We start from the raw sequence: 19961 nt of genomic DNA on the forward strand, positions 1-19961 counted from the left end.
TGTTTGTTGTATTTGTTTCTAATAAAAGTCTGGCACTTATTAACATGTCTTATGGGGTTTGGAATGATAAGAGATCTGTCGGGTCTCTGAAGTAGGCGGTTCATGAGTTATTCGAACAAAAACTGTTGTAATACTCAGAACCGAGGTGATTTATTCAGAATCTCTTTGTTGCATTGTAAGCAATGAGTGCACCTGTCTTTTTCCTCTGAGAATGTTACAGAAACAATTTTTTGATGAACAAATCAAACCAAGGAAAGGGTAATGTGCAATTGAGAAGAGGACAGATACAAGAAGAGAGAAATAAATCAATAGAGATGTCTGGCTCCAAGATTCAGATTACAGTGCTAAAGCCGTCTATTTCTATCACACGAATACGTACACGTGCACACTCGTGAGATGAAGAAAACCAGATGAGATCTCTGTAATTTCACAATTACTTCTCCTAGATATCAATGAGATTAAACAGAGAGCAAATTGAAACTTTTGCTTGAGTCTCAAGTGCATCTTGGAAACTTTAACAAAAATTTAACATTAAAGAAGTAACTCTTTTTCAATCTCATTTTTGCATAATAGGATGTAGAATTTTAAGATTTTAAAAAGTTAAGTTGCAACAAGGAAATGATTGCAAGACAATTATGACAGATAACGTCTGTCTGCTCTGGTCATGATAATGACACGCCAAAGGAGGACAAATGCAGTATTTAGATAATAAACTGCTGTAAAGCGGTCTGTGTGTGTCTGTGTGTGTGTGTGTGTGTGTGTGTGCGTGTGTGCGTGTGTGTTTGTGTGCGTGTGTGTGGATTTGTTTTCTGTGGCTTATAACCCGTTTCCAGATGCCAGAGGTCACAGTCTTCTGAGAAGAGACTGACAGAGAAGTGGACTGCTCGTGCCCTCCACAATCCAAACTTCTTAGAAACAAGAGATCTTTGGAGACAAATCAAACAGGGTTTGTTCTTAAAGAACACTATGACGCATGAAATTCTGAGAAACGTTAGGAGAAAATTTTGAATCTCTCCACTCCAACCAGATGCAAAAGATTAAGCTGTCTGTGTAGATGTCTTGTTTAGAGGCTGAGTACACATTGGCCGTTTCTCAATTCCAAGAACGCAAAGAACGACTAGTGTTCTCGTGGAGACCGGTCTTGCGAGGCAGTCTCTGAAGAACAAACTTGGATGGACGCGCCGCAGTGACTCGTGGGACTTCGAGTGGATTCCGGAGGCGTGCCAGCCTTCATTCCATACATTCTGATATCAAGAACACATCTGGGTACTTTCATGCGTTCTTTGTTCTTGAGTTTTGGAACCGGACTTATTGATGACGGTTAATGATGACGAAGAGCGAGAACACAAGACCGCTGAAGAACGCACATTGAGCAACGGACAGTATCTCTATACGTAATGCCTTAAATCTATTCTTCAATTTTCATTTTTTTTCTATTTTAAGTGCATCTCTTTGATCTATGTTTGCAGCACGTCTAAACTTTCTTCTGAACTAGAAGCTCCTGTCGTCAAGTCAAGTTCCTTGTGTGTGTTGACATGATTCTGATTCAAAGACACTGAAAGTGTACAATTCTTATTTTCTGTTTAAATGAAAAATACTATAGCACAACTGAATAAAGGTCTTTTTTGTGTTAAGGGTTAGGGCGGATGTATGAGGCCATTACAGGTGCACATAACTGCTACAGTAATATTTGTCTAGCTACACTTCTCAATTTCTATTGTTCCTGGAGGTCACATGGCTTTGATTTAATTCTGACAGAAACTTTGTGAAGAAATGTTTGTCCTGCCTTTGATGTGAAAGGTCAACGGTGTGAGACGGACATGATGACCAAGAGGTAAGACAACAGTTAACGACATAACAATCAGAAAATGTCTGTCCAGGTTTTTCTTCTGGATGCAGAATACCATCACAGTGAAAGATGTGATTTTCTTTTAGATAAATTCAACAAAAAACGATATCTGTAGAACACACACGATTGAATTTATTGAAAGGACAGCCCCTTGAGATATAACTTCTCATTAAGTTCACCAGAGATAGTTTTGTCGAATATGACTGTGACTGCTGATGCCTTTATTGTCCACTAGATGGAAAACTACATACAAATGAGGCACTTTCGCGCATGCGCGGAACAAATCGTGTTTCCGGGACGGATCGGGTAGCGACACTGCGTGGTTTTTGCAGTGGTGTCTTGTGGGAATGAACGTTTCGGTGCACCGGAAGGACTTTGCGAATGAGTTCTCATCGCTTTAATAATGAGTCTTTAAAATGTCTGACTCCCTCAGCAGTGCCCTGGCTACTGAACAAGGGACCTGATTGAGACACAGGGAGTGTTTTCTGCTACTCTATAATGTTGCGTTTGTTTTATTATTATTAATATGAATATTTTGGCTGCTGTTGATGGTGTCGTCCTAATACTCGGATTATAAATATTACATTTTTTTAAATGCTTAACAAATAACGAGTAGTCGTAACTATAACCAAACAATTTCTCAATAATCCTCGGATAGTATTTATGACAATTAATTTCCCTCATAAATCCGGCAGGTGGCGCCACATCCATTCTGATCATGTCATGTGTGCTTTGATCTCTTGACACTAGAGGAAGCGAAAGCTTCAGTGATTTTTCTAGGCCAGGAATCTTGAAGCTGAAATGAAACATTTTTTGCCATTGAAGAGACCAACACATATATATGTATCGTATATTTGGTACATTATATATTATAATATATTGGCTTGTCACATTCATTTGTATTTCCATGTGCAAGTGTCTCGATCAAGCAGGTGTAGATGCTTTTTATTTCATTTTTTATATCTAAAAGACCAATCATTTCTGCTTTCTTCTATTATCGGATGTGTTGTTTACAATATGAACATTTATATCAGTGACTTGTAGTATGTCATATTAAGAGTCACTGTTTTTAAATAAGGAAAATCCTCCCTTGCTGTGTCGTTTGTGTTTATAGATGATTCTGTGTGTACTGTATATGTGTTTGTGGCCTATATTTTCAATGAATCACAATTTGCGTGAGAATTGTCTAAGAATGAGCTTCAGAATTTTCTCAAAATATAAATGAAAAATCCATTGATGATGAAAAATCTTATTTTTCTTATGATCTTTTAATCCGTAAAACCCTATTGAACAATTACTATTCTCGTTCATGATAAAATCAGAAATTATCTGAAAATTTCTGTAACTCTTTCGGGGTTAGAGACAAACCACCAAGCAAACGAATAACTCATTTATAGCTTTTAGTTGTAATATAAATTCAAATAGATTGAAATGAGCTGTTTGCTTTGGACATCATTTAGGCCCAACATCACTGACTCCTTCATGTGTTGAAACAGAGAAGCAGTGAATTCTTCTTGAGAATGTGATGTGTAATAATGTCATGTATGATCTCTCTTGATTCACGCACGGCTCACGGTCCAGAGATTGTGTAACGAGCGGAATGTTTGGGATTTTCTAAGAACTATTCCATTATTCACAGTCACATGAGAGGAGGTCAACTTCATTCACGAGAAGAGGTCAAGGGTCGTTCACAGCGGCACGACAGAGGTGGAGTTACTGAAGACTGAAGGACAACGTCTACAGAATAAAGCCAGCACTGTTCGCTTTCAAAGGTCATTCAAACATTTACGTTATATGTTGTTTTGAAGGTAATTATCCAGTTTGAAATAATCATTCATAACTGCACATCACAACTGCAACAAGATTTAAATTCATTGAAGTTGTAATGTATACTCTGGATAGTGTAAAGTTATGAAGAGTTGTGAATCATTTCAGGGACTGAGCTCAACTTGTGTAGGAAAGAAAATCACAAAGTGACAAGAAGCACGACTCACGACCTCACGGTCTGTCCCACATCTCACAATTCATGAGCGTAAACACTTCACCTCAGAAGACAATAACTCCAGAAGAGCTGAAATACAAAGTTCAAGCAAATGTTGAGAGAGGTTGAGACCGGATCTGCGGGCAAAGAAATTCTGAGCTTTGATCTGATCACATGACATTACATTCATTTTCTGCCTTCAAGAACTTTAACTCTATTATGAACCTTTTTTTAGGGATTGTTGATGGTTTTGTTGTGAATGAAATGTCTTTTTCACCTATTTGCTGCCTTTGGTCACTTTTGTAGAAGACCTCAATGAGCTTTAACCTGCTTCAAAATGGTCAGTTAAGCAGAATTATTTTCTTGTGAATATTTTCTTAATGTTGAACACTATCAATACTTTGGAGATGTTGTTCACTGTTAGTGTAAGTTCCACCTGACTCGTTTATGTCGCCGTGACTTCTGAGCGATTATAGAGCAACCCATTAGACCCATGAGCAATAAAACCTTCCTCTGGATGAATGAAGGTTGGTGGTGTAACAGCGCTCAGATCCGCTGACAAAGTCCATCGAGTCACACATCAGAAATGAAGTGAGGTCAGCGTCTGACACATGCTGCTGGTGTGGTGTGGCCTGACAGGTTGGTATTGGGCTCTCTGAGGTTTCTCTTCACTTTGGTAAATCAGAGTACCACAGTATTAAAAATTGTTTATTACATTTCTTTAATCTGTTTAACACAGAGGAAGATATTTTGCAAAGCATTTTTGGGGCACTGTTGCCCACCGTTGTCATTTTTCTTACAATGGGAGTCAATGGGGTCCAAGAGCTGTCTGGTTACACGCATTCTTCCAAATATCTTTCTCTGTGTTCATCAGGACAAAGACATTTATACACATTTGGAACATCTCGAGGGTGAGTGAATGAGGACAGAAGTTTCAGTTTTGTTGAACTGTGCTTTAATATAGTATGTTGTGTTGTATTTTACAGATTTTTCTCTAAATGCCCTAAAAGGATTCTTCCAGATTAGATCCACAAGATGACAGAACATTCACTGTCTGTGAAGAAGGTTTGACTGAACCGACTGCAGGTCTATTAGTGTCTGCGCGACGATTCATTGGAGATGGTGGCGTTTTATTGGCTGGTACATCACAGCGCACGCGCTCCACTCTCATCAGCGCCCCTCGAGGGAGAGCAGATCTTCTGCCGCATCGGTCCATCGATGAGCACTAACGCCCTAACTCTGTTGCCACCGCAGTGCAGCTCATGGCAGCCGGAGGAGGAAGAGGGGGGCTGTCTGATATATGGGATCTCGTCTATAATCAGCAGGATTTCCCTGCGCCCTGAGATTCTTGATTCATTTGGAAAAGCTTTTAGTGAAATAAGCAAATTGATGCATTTTGACAGCCGCACAAAATGTGTTCTCATCGTTTTAATAAACACAATGTAGAGTCAGACTTTGACTATCTCAACACACTACATGTGCAGAAGCTGTTGTGGTGCTTGGGTGTGGTGAGTGGTTGCTATGGTTGCCAAGATGTTTTTCGGAATGTTATTCTGTGATGATGGTTGTGTTCTGGATGGTCGACAGTAAGACATCTAATGCAGTGTTGTGTTTACTATATATACACTTAAACATAAAGATGTTCTCTATCAGTGGTGTGCTGCTGTTGTGTTGGATGAGATCATTGATCTGCATTGACCACACAATCCCTTGTCAGTTCCAGGTGATCCAACCAATGGTACATAGGTAAAAACATCATTTTACAGATTTTTCATGTATTTCTGAAATACGTTCAAAAACATCAAATTACAGGACCAACCACGAATTTACAAGAACAACAGTGAAAACGTGTCAATTTACAGGGAATACTTATATTTTAGTTTAATTCTGGTGCCTCAGCTGTATACACATTTTTTACAGTTTATTAATACAAGACAGCACATTTTTTTCCTAATATGTAATAAAAACACTGTTATATTACAGTATATTTCAGTTTTATTTACAGATTTCTTTACAGTGTAGAAACACAGATGCTTGTCTCTTGAGGCGAACCAGTCTGTAGAAGTAAAGCTTTCCAGAGAAACACGTCTCAAAGATGCTCAGATGTTTCTCTTAAAATTGAGAACTAATAATGAATTGTTCATGTACATGAACATGACTGCAAAGGTGAAGTCATCTGGATTTGAGTAAATGTGATGAGAAATGTTTGAGATCTTCACTAATATTGACTTTTGATTGCAGACGAGACAAATCTGATCTCAGTTTGACACATTGTTGACGTCTCTTCTCAAACTTTCATAACAGACACATTTCTCACATTTATGACTCTTTTGTCAAGAGAAACATCACAGACGCACATGAGACTTACGTTTCCATTTGCTCTCCATTGAATCTCTTTGATGTCTATGAGAAATATTTGAGATATTAAAGAGTTTTCATCTGTGATTCTTCTTTCTTCTGGATTTAACAGCTGGCTTGTTAAGTGAGATTAAACGGAAGGCATTTGGAGAGTTTTGCTGAAGTGTCATGTGTTGATACCGAAGTGAGTTGTGAGTTATCTGTAGTCTCGTGAGCTGTGAGTTACATTTGAGCAGTGATGTTTCTCTTGGACAGTATTGTGTCGTGCTACTGTACCTGTGAGATGTTTCCGGCTTATCTCGCTACCATCCATCTGCTTTCCCCGAAGGCTCCATCTGCTTTCCCTCTGCACCCAAAGCTTCATTCATTTAGTGCTAGTGTGATAGGAGAGGCTGTTCTAGACGCTCTCGGGATCAGCTCAACGTATCTGATCGAAAAACTGATCACAGTGTCCTGGCGCAGATCCTGATGTTGCTTCTGGGTTGCATCACTGTCATTTCATTTCTCGTTTGGGCACAAAATGTGTTTTCTTATTTGCAGTGAGAACAGCAGTTCAGGAAAAAGAACGTGTCTGTCATTAGAGTTTCAGAAGAGATGTGATGTCACAAACTGAGGTCAGTTTTGTCAAGTTTGCATTTAAAAGTCAATATATATCTCAATCTGAACTCAAACATTTCTCATCACATCCTATCATATACTCATTTATACTCATTACGCTCAGAATTAAAGACTGGGTCTGGCCATCATCATTGTTCTTCATGTTTTTATTTGTGTAACTTAGAAAAGCAGAGCACATTATACATAATAGATGAGTCAGAAGTATGATTATAGTCCCGAACAAACATAACAACATTTATGTGATGTTGACACAACCCTGCGTGTTCATTGAGGGAGTGTTCATTGTTCTGTATTGTTCATTTTCCATGACATCCCAGCACGACAGGCCTCCGATGGAGATCAGAAAATTACAAACAATGATTCACCCCGCAGAGAAAATGTGATCAACCAAGTGATGATAAATAACATTTGAAGAAAAAGCATTAATGCTGTTGTTATGTTCTCAGCTGGTGGATAAAACAATTGTGTAGTCGGACACAATAAACACAATCCAATTCAACTAAATATTAATTTATAATTCTTTGTCTTTGATATTATTCCAAAGGCCATTTTCATTTTCATAGTATGTGTATGATTTGTTTCTGCTCTGTTAGGTAATGATATTTTGGATGAATTATAGGATTTTGAATGCATTTCTCTGGGATTTGGCACACATCGCGGGCACCTCAACCCAATATCAGTGAGTGGTTGGTGTAGCGTGATGGATTTGTGGGCGGGTGTGGACGGCAATGGTCCGGTGCTCGCCGGTGCCCGCTGTCCAGCTTCTGTCGAGATGCCATCAGGCTTGATGCCAGTGATTCACAAACAGCCGAAGGGCAGGAAACACAAAAACAGACACACATATGCCCTCTGACAAACACCACACGGCCTTTGAGCTTTGGTTGAGCACTGTTGGATGCTGATGCTAGATGAGCATTTTCATATTATTAAAACAGTTGTAAGTTGTGTCGTGTGATACAGGAGGAAGCTTGTGTTGGATTCGTCATTTGTAAATCGTTTTGGATGAAAATATTCTCTGAAAGGGACAGTTCACTCAATTATAAAAGTTCTGTCATCATTTATTCCCCTTGAGTTGTTCCAAATGTGTATAAATGTTTTTTTTCTGATGTGTTCATCAGATCAAAGACATTTATACAGATTTGGAACAACTTGAGGTTAATAAATGATGACAGAATCTTTATATTAGATGTAAACTGTTCCTTTAAGAACCAGGAACAGATAAGAATAACATTTAACATTTGTCAAAACAATCTTGATCTTATTTAATTACTTTAAAAAATGATTGTTCAGAGGAGATTTGATCGATAAGTCCCTTACAAAAACGTCAACATTATGCTTATTTAGGCAAATGAGAAAACAAATGTGTGTATATGCGTGCGTGTGTGTGTTTTTGTGTGTTTATGTGTGTGCGAGTGTTTGTGTGTGTGTGGTTTAACATTGAGCCTCATTCAATTCTAATCAGACCCGAGCGATGAAGCCGAAACCCTGTGAGGTACCCCGTGGGGACCGTGACTCTAAAAATAGCTTTCTTCTGGAATGTGAAAATGTTCCTCTACTACAGTCTGCAGGTTAATCTTGTCATATGTTCATGACAGATGGTGTGGGGGATAATTACAGAATATATGACGCTCAAAGGCTGCCATGTTGTGAGTATTATACGAGAACGAGTTTACAACAAACACTGGAAGTGAGAAGACATGCAAGTGCACATTAGTCTGATTTCACCTGAAAAATACTCCAGCCTTAAAGAGACAAATTCTCTCATCATTTATTCATCCTCATGCTGTTCAAAACCTGTATGTGACTCTTTCATCTGTGAAACACAAAAGAAAGTATTTTGAGAAATGTCTGAATGGTTGAAGTGACCACAGACTGCTGTGTAGTATAACACGTTATGGCATCACACACAATACCCTAACAACCACCCGGCTTCCCAGTTTTTATAGGACACACAGAAACACCCTGAGAGCACTTAGCAATGCCCTAGAAACCACTCGGGTCACCATGGCAACAGCCTAATGTAGTCAAGCCCTAGCCGCCACGCAGAACATCGTAGCAACCATCAGTCATAAGGATTGCTCTCAATTTCTGCTTTCATAACCACACCATGATCATACACACATAGTGTAGTGTAGTGTAGTGTAGTGTAGTCAGGTGTAGTGTAGTGTAGTCTAGTCAGGTGTAGTGTGGTGTGGTGTAGTGTAGTGTAGTCTAGTCAGGTGTAGTGTAGTGTAGTGTAGTCTAGTCTAGTAAGGTGTAGTGTGGTGTGGTGTAGTGTAGTCAGGTGTAGTGTGGTGTGGTGTAGTGTAGTGTAGTCTAGTCTAATCAGGTGTAGTGTAGTCAGGTGTAGTGTAGTGTAGTCTAGTCAGGTGTAGTGTGGTGTGGTGTAGTGTAGTGTAGTCTAGTCAGGTGTAGTGTAGTGTAGTGTAGTCTAGTCTAGTAAGGTGTAGTGTGGTGTGGTGTAGTGTAGTCAGGTGTAGTGTGGTGTGGTGTAGTGTAGTGTAGTCTAGTCTAATCAGGTGTAGTGTGGTGTGGTGTGGTGTCGTGTAGTGTAGTGTAGTGTAGTCTAGTCAGGTTTAGTGTGGTGTGGTGTAGTGTAGTCTAGTCAGGTGTAGTGTAGTGTAGTGTAGTCAGGTGTAGTGTAGTGTAGTGTAGTGTAGTCAGGTGTAGTGTAGTGTAGTGTAGTCTAGTCAGGTGTAGTGTAGTGTGGTGTGGTGTGGTGTAGTGTAGTGTAGTGTAGTGTAGTGTAGTCTAATCAGGTGTAGTGTGGTGTGGTGTGGTGTGGTGTGGTGTCGTGTAGTGTAGTGTAGTGTAGTCTAGTCAGGTGTAGTGTAGTGTAGTCTAGTCAGGTGTAGTGTGGTGTGGTGTGGTGTAGTGTAGTGTAGTCTAGTAAGGTGTAGTGTAGTGTAGTGTAGTGTAGTCAGGTGTAGTGTAGTGTAGTGTAGTGTAGTCAGGTGTAGTGTGGTGTGGTGTGGTGTGGTGTAGTGTAGTCTAGTCAGGTGTAGTGTGGTGTGGTGTGGTGTGGTGTAGTGTAGTGTAGTCTAGTCAGGTGTAGTGTAGTCAGGTGTAGTGTAGTGTAGTCTAGTCAGGTGTAGTGTGGTGTGGTGTGGTGTGGTGTCGTGTAGTGTAGTGTAGTCTAGTCAGGTGTAGTGTAGTGTAGTGTAGTCAGGTGTAGTGTAGTGTAGTGTAGTGTAGTGTAGTCTAGTCAGGTGTAGTGTAGTGTAGTCTAGTCAGGTGTAGTGTAGTGTAGTGTAGTGTAGTCAGGTGTAGTGTAGTGTAGTGTAGTCAGGTGTAGTGTAGTCAGGTGTCGTGTAGTGTAGTGTAGTCTAGTCAGGTGTAGTGTAGTGTAGTGTAGTCAGGTGTAGTGTAGTGTAGTGTAGTGTAGTGTAGTCTAGTCAGGTGTAGTGTAGTGTAGTCTAGTCAGGTGTAGTGTAGTGTAGTGTAGTGTAGTCAGGTGTAGTGTAGTGTAGTGTAGTCAGGTGTAGTGTAGTGTAGTGTAGTCAGGTGTAGTGTAGTGTAGTGTAGTCAGGTGTAGTGTAGTGTAGTGTAGTCTAGTCAGGTGTAGTGTGGTGTGGTGTAGTGTAGTGTAGTCTAGTCAGGTGTAGTGTAGTGTAGTGTAGTCAAGTGTAGTGTAGTCTAGTCTAGTCAGGTGTAGTGTGGTGTGGTGTAGTGTAGTCAGGTGTAGTGTGGTGTGGTGTAGTGTAGTGTAGTCTAGTCTAATCAGGTGTAGTGTGGTGTGGTGTGGTGTCGTGTAGTGTAGTGTAGTGTAGTCTAGTCAGGTTTAGTGTGGTGTGGTGTAGTGTAGTCTAGTCAGGTGTAGTGTAGTGTAGTGTAGTGTAGTCAGGTGTAGTGTAGTGTAGTGTAGTCTAGTCAGGTGTAGTGTGGTGTGGTGTGGTGTAGTGTAGTGTAGTGTAGTGTAGTGTAGTCTAATCAGGTGTAGTGTGGTGTGGTGTGGTGTGGTGTGGTGTCGTGTAGTGTAGTGTAGTGTAGTCTAGTCAGGTGTAGTGTAGTGTAGTCTAGTCAGGTGTAGTGTGGTGTGGTGTGGTGTAGTGTAGTGTGGTCTAGTAAGGTGTAGTGTAGTGTAGTGTAGAGTAGTGTAGTCAGGTGTAGTGTAGTGTAGTGTAGTGTAGTCAGGTGTAGTGTGGTGTGGTGTGGTGTGGTGTAGTGTAGTCTAGTCAGGTGTAGTGTGGTGTGGTGTGGTGTGGTGTAGTGTAGTGTAGTCTAGTCAGGTGTAGTGTAGTCAGGTGTAGTGTAGTGTAGTCTAGTCAGGTGTAGTGTGGTGTGGTGTGGTGTGGTGTGGTGTCGTGTAGTGTAGTGTAGTCTAGTCAGGTGTAGTGTAGTGTAGTGTAGTCAGGTGTAGTGTAGTGTAGTGTAGTGTAGTGTAGTCTAGTCAGGTGTAGTGTAGTGTAGTCTAGTCAGGTGTAGTGTAGTGTAGTGTAGTGTAGTGTAGTCAGGTGTAGTGTAGTGTAGTGTAGTCAGGTGTAGTGTAGTCAGGTGTCGTGTAGTGTAGTGTAGTCTAGTCAGGTGTAGTGTAGTGTAGTGTAGTCAGGTGTAGTGTAGTGTAGTGTAGTCTAGTCAGGTGTAGTGTAGTGTAGTCTAGTCAGGTGTAGTGTAGTGTAGTGTAGTGTAGTCAGGTGTAGTGTAGTGTAGTGTAGTCAGGTGTAGTGTAGTGTAGTGTAGTCAGGTGTAGTGTAGTGTAGTGTAGTCAGGTGTAGTGTAGTGTAGTGTAGTCTAGTCAGGTGTAGTGTAGTGTAGTGTAGTCAGGTGTAGTGTGGTGTGGTGTAGTGTAGTGTAGTGTAGTGTAGTCAGGTGTAGTGTAGTGTAGTGTAGTCAGGTGTAGTGTAGTGTAGTGTAGTCTAGTCAGGTGTAGTGTAGTGTAGTCTAGTCAGGTGTAGTGTGGTGTGGTGTAGTGTAGTGTAGTGTAGTCTAGTCAGGTGTAGTGTAGTGTAGTGTAGTGTAGTCAGGTGTAGTGTAGTGTAGTGTAGTCTAGTCAGGTGTAGTGTGGTGTGGTGTGGTGTGGTGTGGTGTGGTGTAGTGTAGTGTAGTGTAGTCTAGTCAGGTGTAGTGTGGTGTGGTGTGGTGTGGTGTAGTGTAGTGTAGTCTAGTCAGGTGTAGTGTAGTGTAGTGTAGTCAGGTGTAGTGTAGTGTAGTGTAGTGTAGTCTAGTCAGGTGTAGTGTAGTGTAGTGTAGTGTAGTGTAGTGTAGTGTAGTCAGGTGTAGTGTAGTGTAGTCTAGTCAGGTGTAGTGTAGTGTACTGTAGTGTAGTCAGGTGTAGTGTAGTGTAGTCAGGTGTAGTGTAGTGTAGTGTAGTCAGGTGTAGTGTAGTGTAGTCTAGTCAGGTGTAGTGTAGTCAGGTGTAGTGTAGTGTAGTGTAGTCAGGTGTAGTGTGGTGTGGTGTAGTGTAGTGTAGTGTAGTCTAGTCAGGTGTAGTGTTGTGTAGTGTAGTGTAGTCAGGTGTAGTGTGGTGTGGTGTAGTATAGTGTGGTGTAGTGTAGTGTAGTGTAGTGTAGTGTAGTGTAGTCTAGTCTAGTCAGGTGTAGTGTGGTGTGGTGTGGTGTGGTGTGGTGTGGTGTAGTGTAGTGTGGTGTAGTGTAGTGTAGTGTAGTGTAGTCTAGTCAGGTGTAGTGTAGTGTAGTGTAGTGTAGTCAGGTGTAGTGTAGTGTAGTGTAGTGTAGTCAGGTGTAGTGTAGTGTAGTGTAGTCAGGTGTAGTGTAGTGTAGTGTAGTGTAGTCAGGTGTAGTGTAGTGTAGTGTAGTGTAGTCAGGTGTAGTGTAGTGTAGTGTAGTGTAGTGTAGTCAGGTGTAGTGTAGTGTAGTCAGGTGTAGTGTAGTGTAGTGTAGTCAAGTGTAGTGTAGTGTAGTCAGGTGTAGTGTAGTGTAGTGTAGTCAAGTGTAGTGTAGTGTAGTCTAGTCAGGTGTAGTGTGGTGTGGTGTAGTGTAGTGTAGTGTAGTCAGGTGTAGTGTAGTCTAGTCAGGTGTAGTGTGGTGTGGTGTGGTGTAGTGTAGTGTAGTGTAGTCAGGTGTAGTGTAGTCTAGTCAGGTGTAGTGTGGTGTGGTGTGGTGTAGTGTAGTGTAGTGTAGTCTAGTCAGGTGTAGTGTAGTGTAATGTAGTCAGGTGTAGTGTAGTGTAGTGTAGTGTAGTGTAGTCAGGTGTAGTGTAGTGTAGTGTAGTCAGGTGTAGTGTAGTGTAGTGTAGTGTAGTCAGGTGTAGTGTAGTGTAGTCTAGTCAGGTGTAGTGTAGTGTAGTGTAGTGTAGTCAGGTGTAGTGTAGTGTAGTCAGGTGTAGTGTAGTGTAGTGTAGTCAGGTGTAGTGTAGTGTAGTCAGGTGTAGTGTAGTGTAGTGTAGTCAGGTGTAGTGTAGTGTAGTCTAGTCAGGTGTAGTGTAGTCAGGTGTAGTGTAGTGTAGTGTAGTCAGGTGTAGTGTGGTGTGGTGTAGTGTAGTGTAGTGTAGTCTAGTCAGGTGTAGTGTTGTGTAGTGTAGTGTAGTCAGGTGTAGTGTGGTGTGGTGTAGTGTGGTGTAGTGTAGTGTAGTGTAGTCTAGTCTAGTCAAGTCAGGTGTAGTGTAGTGTGGTGTGGTGTAGTGTAGTGTGGTGTAGTGTAGTGTAGTGTAGTGTAGTGTAGTCTAGTCAGGTGTAGTGTAGTGTAGTGTAGTGTAGTCAGGTGTAGTGTAGTGTAGTGTAGTGTAGTGTAGTCAGGTGTAGTGTAGTGTAGTCAGGTGTAGTGTAGTGTAGTGTAGTGTAGTCAGGTGTAGTGTAATGTAGTGTAGTGTAGTGTAGTGTAGTCAGGTGTAGTCAGGTGTAGTGTAGTGTAGTGTAGTGTAGTGTAGTGTAGTGTAGTGTAGTGTAGTGTAGTGTAGTGTAGTGTAGTGTAGTCTAGTCAGGTGTAGTGTAGTGTAGTGTAGTGTAGTGTAGTCTAGTCAGGTGTAGTGTAGTGTAGTGTAGTGTAGTCTAGTCAGGTGTAGTGTAGTGTAGTGTAGTCAGGTGTAGTGTAGTGTACTGTAGTGTAGTGTAGTGTAGTGTAGTCAGGTGTAGTCAGGTGTAGTGTAATGTAGTGTAGTCAGGTGTAATGTAGTGTAGTGTAGTGTAGTGTAGTGTACTCAGGTGTAGTGTAGTGTAGTGTAGTCAGGTGTAGTGTAGTGTAGTGTAGTGTAGTGTAGTGTAGTCAGGTGTACTCAGGTGTAGTGTAGTGTAGTGTAGTCAGGTGTAGTGTAGTGTAGTGTAGTCAGGTGTAGTGTAGTGTAGTGTAGTCAGGTGTAGTGTAGTGTAGTGTAGTGTAGTCAGGTGTAGTGTAGTCAGGTGTAGTGTAGTCAGGTGTAGTGTAGTGTAGTGTAGTGTAGTGTAGTCAGGTGTAGTGTAGTGTAGTGTAGTGTAGTCAGGTGTAGTGTAGTGTAGTGTAGTGTAGTGTAGTCAGGTGTACTCAGGTGTAGTGTAGTGTAGTCAGGTGTAGTGTAGTGTAGTGTAGTCAGGTGTAGTGTAGTGTAGTGTAGTGTAGTGTAGTATAGTGTAGTCAAGTGTAGTGTAGTGTAGTGTAATGTAGTGTAGTGTAGTCAAGTGTAGTGTAGTGTAGTGTAGTGTAGTCAGGTGTACTCAGGTGTAGTGTAGTGTAGTGTAGTGTAGTGTAGTCAGGTGTAGTGTAGTGTAGTGTAGTGTAGTGTAGTGTAGTCAGGTGTAGTGTAGTGTAGTCTAGTCAGGTGTAGTGTAGTGTAGTGTAGTGTAGTGTAGTGTAGTGTAGTGTAGTGTAGTCAGGTGTAGTTTAGTGTAGTGTAGTGTAGTCTAGTCAGGTGTAGTTTAGTGTAGTGTAGTGTAGTCAGGTGTAGTGTAGTGTAGTGTAGTGTAGTCAAGTGTAGTGTAGTGTAGTGTAGTCAAGTGTAGTGTAGTGTAGTGTAGTGTAGTCAAGTGTAGTGTAGTGTAGTGTAGTCAGGTGTACTCAGGTGTAGTGTAGTGTAGTGTAGTGTAGTCAGGTGTAGTGTAGTGTAGTGTAGTGTAGTGTAGTGTAGTGTAGTCAGGTGTAGTGTAGTGTAGTGTAGTCAGGTGTAGTCAGGTGTGGTGTAGTGTAGTGTAGTGTAGTCAGGTGTAGTGTAGTGTAGTGTAGTCAGGTGTAGTCAGGTGTAGTGTAGTGTAGTGTAGTGTAGTGTATTGTAGTGTAGTGTAGTGTAGTCTAGTCAGGTGTAGTGTAGTGTAGTCAGGTGTAGTGTAGTCAGGTGAGTGTAGTGTAGTGTAGTGTAGTGTAGTGTAGTGTAGTGTAGTGTATTCAGGTGTGGAGTGGTGTAGTGTAGTTTAGTGTAGTGTAGTGTAGTGTAGTGTAGTGTAGTGTATTAGCTGAAAAGCCCAATAGAAACATCCTCTCAGTGAGTGTTGTCACATCTGTTATTTGTCTTTCAGTATTTTGCTGCCGTTTGTGTGTGAGACATGAGGAGCTCTTATACAGCATCTCCTCTCTGCTATTATCAGCCAATATTCACATCCTCACATCCTTCACTGTCGCTCTTTAATTGTGTGTGTGTTTGTGTGCACAGTGAGGAGCTCCGGTTGTGTGTTTGTCCTCACACGCATGCGGCTCATGGATCGATAAGGCCGGGGATGTTTTAATAAATGATCACTTGCAAACATGGCTGCATGTATTAGTTATAATAGCTGATAGTTTGTGGTTCAGAATCATCCTTCCAGCAAAATAAAAAATGTTACGGATGATTTCAGGCCGGTGTGTTCTCCATCAGTCAATGGAACGCCTCCACCATACAGTCTCCTCACATTGATTTACTTTAGACGCTCTTTCATATATCAATGACATGAATTAGACATCATATAAAGGCATAGATCTAAAACTCTTCAGCTGCACGCAGTTTCACGCTCATTTGGGATTGATAGACTTCACATCTGATAGAGAGGCGTACACCTGTTTTCTGTGCGTACATTGAAGTTGAAACTATGATTCACAGAACCAAAGTATTATTAACTGTCTATAAATCACTCAATGGTCTAGGACCTAAATACATCTCAGAAATGCTCATTGAATATAAACCAAACAGACTTCTCAGATCATCAGGATCAAGTCAGTTAGAGATAACAAGGGTTCACTCAAAACAGGGCGAGTCAGCGTTTAGTCATTACGCCACCTGTAGCTGGAATCTGCTTCCAGAAGACATCAGACGTTCACCAACATTAGATACTTTAAAATCCAGATTAAAAACACTTGTTTAGCTGTGCATTCACAACCTGAGCATTGTGCTGCTTTACATCAACTGCACTTCTACTTCTACTTCTAATTTATTTTTATTTTGCTCTTATTCCATTTATATATACACTATATATCAATTTTATTGCTGTTTTATTGCTTCTTAAAATCTAAAGTATTTGTGATCTTAAACCATTTGCATTTTAATGATACGTTTTATTTCTTTCTGTCAATCATTTTATGTAAAGCACTTTGAATTGCCCTTGTGTATGAAATGTGCTATATATAAAAACTTGCCTTGCCTAGTTTGCACTTTGAGACATGATCGTAAAATCACCTTTAGAACGGTTCTAGACAACATCTCATAAGTGAGGTCACAGGTGTTTCAGAACAAACAATCATTTGATCTTTGGCAGCTATTACTAAAGACTTGTTTACATCATGCTTTAGACATGGAACGTCTTTCTGCTGGGTTTTCATATTTCAGAGTTTCATTGCTTAAATGAAGTGTTTACAAATACAAGCTGAGGCCAAATTTATGGTTCAGCTGTTGCTGTTTTTGTAGCTTACAAGATTTAATGGTGTTACTTTTCATTTAGTTTTAAACAACGTCTCAGATGTTTATCATATACTCTTAAACAGCGAGCCATAAAATGAATGTAGATCACATTCTCAGATCATATGGGAATGTCTCCTCAACTTTAGCTTCAGTCTCATATGTGTCTCCGATGTTTCTCTTTAGAAATTAAGTCCTAAATGTGAGAAATGTGTGTGTGATGAGAGTTTGAGAAGAGACGTCAACAATGTGTCAAACTGAGATCACATTTGTCTCGTCTGCAATCAAAAGTCAATATTAGTGAAGATCTCAATATCAACTCATTCTCATCACATCCAGATGACTTCACCTCAACAATCTACATTCATTTACACCTCCAGACTCTTCATGTGCTTAAAGACTCATTTTTTTCTGTTTTACTTCTCCTGAGCGATTTAAGACTTAAGTTGATACCTGAAGTCAAATAAAACAGCTGAGAGTCCTATCTTCTGATCTGTCACCTCTGAGCAATCTCTTTTCTCACAGCTGTCTGGATCTTAATTGTGTTTATTTTGTCCTGCAGGTCGAGGGGATTTGGGAGAAGCTATAATCATGAGCTGAAGTCTATCTGTGCTCACCAGCTCATAAAACAAGCTTCATTTCAAAGGTCATGAGTTTAAATCAGCCTGGAGCAAAGACGAGAGAAGCGCTCTGACCTCAATCATTTGACCTCTGATCCTCCACCTGCTTCACTTCACACAACTAATGAACTTCAGTCAGTGTGATAAACAGATCTAAGATATTAAATATCTCCTCTTAAACCTATTGAAATTCTCAAATAGTGGCAATCAAATGTTTCCAATGAAAATTTTTCCGTGGTTATGTAGAGCATTGAAATCAGTTCTAGGGTGTCTGTGAAGTCAGGAGACTTTAAGACATCTACTGTGTGTTTAGGAGGAAAGTTTACCATCATCATCATGTTTCAGAGCTTTAAGAGGTCCACAGGTTCCCTCCGGCTCTGTCTCCGCCCCCAGCAGCTCCTGGAAAAGCTCTTAAAATCACATTTCATTTACAATTGCGGAATGAAAACTGCTTCTGAGAAATCATTAAGACGCTTCTCAGAAATTGAAATCCTCTCTCCAAATGACCCAGACTGTGCCAAACGCTGCCGAAACACCTCGCTGGATCCTTAGAGGAGGAAATTAGCCAAGATGTAAATCAGCTTGTGAGGGAATTATTCAGATGTCTTCAAAGAAAAAAACTTGAAGCTTTGTAATCACATTCCATGGTCAGGTGTTACCGGCCGCTGGGGGAAACTCACAAATGAGAATGTTTTGCATTAAATGTGAAATAGTTTCTGTAACATTTTCTCCAATGTTAAACTGCTGATGAGAAATAAAAGCAGAAATAAATTAGTGGAATTATTGAAACAAGAAAAAGTGTGAATGTGATGAGAAGTGTTTGAGTTGATTACATTGACACATCAGTGATGTCATCTGTGATTGTTCCTTTGATTGATAAATGGGCTTTTCTATATGCGAGTTATTTTCAGAAGGGTTTGAAGAGGTGTTTTTGTAACATGGCAGTGTTTTCTACAGTAATGAGCGGCAGGGCTTGTGTTGAGAGTTCCATTCACTGGTTGAGATGAAAGCAAGCACTCGTTGGAGATTCAGATGGCTTGTGTAGGCAGAAACATAACTGTACTAATGACATCAAGTACCTGTCCTCCGGTCGCATCGTCGCCTCATCTTTCAGCTAAATGTATGATGTTATTACAAGAGATTTGTGAACCCGCCCCATGATGTTGGGGTTTTATTGTCTCAGATGACGTGATGGATGTGAAGAACATGTTTCTTTCCTCACATGTGCGTTTCATAGGCTTAGTCCAGGATCAAAATGCAGGTTTCTTTCAACTCCGAGACGACAAGTTTGAACTAGAGATGTCCTGATATATCAGCCAAAAATCAGTGTCGGTCGATAAACCAATTTTCAAATATTTTTTAAACAGCCGATGCTCATGTCCAATATATCCTGTCAATCAAAAGAGGACAGGAAAATGCAAAGAACTTGTGCTCTGTGCATACAGAAAATAATAAAGGGGTCATATGGTGTGACCACGTGTTGTTCTGTGTCTTTGTGTTATAAGTTATCCATGCATGTATTAGACACGTAAGATTGCGGAAATGAAAGTGTGGGAACAAAAGAGTCATTCTATGTAAAAGCGAATGCTCACCCAGACCTGAAACACCTGGTGTAACCACACTCCCACTAGGACGACCCGTGTTTTTTTTAAATGCACTGTGAGCCAAACTCCAAACTCAAACTCTGACCCGCTCCATAAATGCTCTCAAGAATAGTAAATGGGGAATATGCATTAGTAAATTGACTAATGACGAAGCTCCGGGGACTTTGGCAATTGCCCATAATCACAAGATCATAACCTTTCAGAATAAATCAGCTGATGCTACGCCTGCAGGAGACGTTGTAGAAACACTTTTATTGAGTCATTATAACAGTCGTCATTCTCTGAAGAATACATTCACAACATTCAGCATATACAGCAGGTTTCAACAGGCTTAAATGATCAATAAGCCCCATTTGGAATGAAGAACACTCACTTTGTGTCCATAATGCTTTCGTATTGAAACATTTTCACATGCACATCCGTCTAACGTTAAGGGTGCATGAAACACTGCAGCCGCTGCTGTTCGCAAACCCTTACAGACCAAACGTTTCACATCACAGAACAACCAATAGATTTGGAATGGAAAGTTATGAGGAATCATGCAAAAATCATGCAGGAACAACATGAACAAACAGAATTGACCTTGTCTGCCTTTCTTATAGACTCCGCCCACTGCAGGCCATAAAACCCCTCCTCCTCTGACCTCTCGCACCTAACCATGGAAGTGATTCAGGTGCTCTGCTACACATTGATAATAAAAAAGGAGAGGAATGAGTCATTGACTGGAACGGAGAGTAACCCGTAGAAACAGTCTGTGTGCACTCAGGTGTTTAGTACATGGCAGTGCTGCTTTAATGGCCCAATGAAATTCTGCTCCAAAGTCCAGGTCATATTTCATTATATATTGTTTCATTGTGTTTTCTAGTGCAAATATATAAAATTTGTTTTTTTTTTGTAAAGAAATGATCAAAAGGTGTAGGAACATAAATGTGAATTAAGTTATATTAAATATTTATTTGAAATATGTTTTACCCCATTGGCAAATGTCTTTATTTGATCATATTTAGACTTAATATATTTGTCGTGGAAAACAGGACAAAGTAATTTTTGGCAGTGTTGGAATGTTTATAAGCACACATATTTAAAGATTCTTACATCTTAAGAAATTACGTCTTGTTTTCTGAAATAAAATTGTAAAAAAAAATCGTATAACAAAAAATACCTGCCAACAGTCTAAGACTTTTTTAGTAAATGTACACTTA

General features: G+C 40.4%; 1 long non-coding RNA gene across 2 annotated transcripts; it reads left to right on the forward strand.

Moving 5' to 3' along the window:
* The first annotated feature begins 887 nt into the window (after nucleotides 1–887).
* On the forward strand, nucleotides 888–5719 carry LOC130408944 (uncharacterized). Of its 2 annotated transcripts, none has more exons than XR_008904803.1 (3): nucleotides 888–3621; nucleotides 3785–4469; nucleotides 4817–5719. It is a non-coding gene; the product is annotated as an uncharacterized LOC130408944 (long non-coding RNA). The 2 variants fall into 2 exon arrangements; XR_008904806.1 differs by having other exon boundaries at nucleotides 888–1834; nucleotides 2085–4469.
* The last annotated feature ends 14242 nt before the right edge of the window (nucleotides 5720–19961 follow it).

The sequence above is a fragment of the Triplophysa dalaica genome, chromosome 2 (genome assembly GCF_015846415.1).
Source record: "Triplophysa dalaica isolate WHDGS20190420 chromosome 2, ASM1584641v1, whole genome shotgun sequence".
Classification (NCBI taxonomy): domain Eukaryota; kingdom Metazoa; phylum Chordata; class Actinopteri; order Cypriniformes; family Nemacheilidae; genus Triplophysa; species Triplophysa dalaica.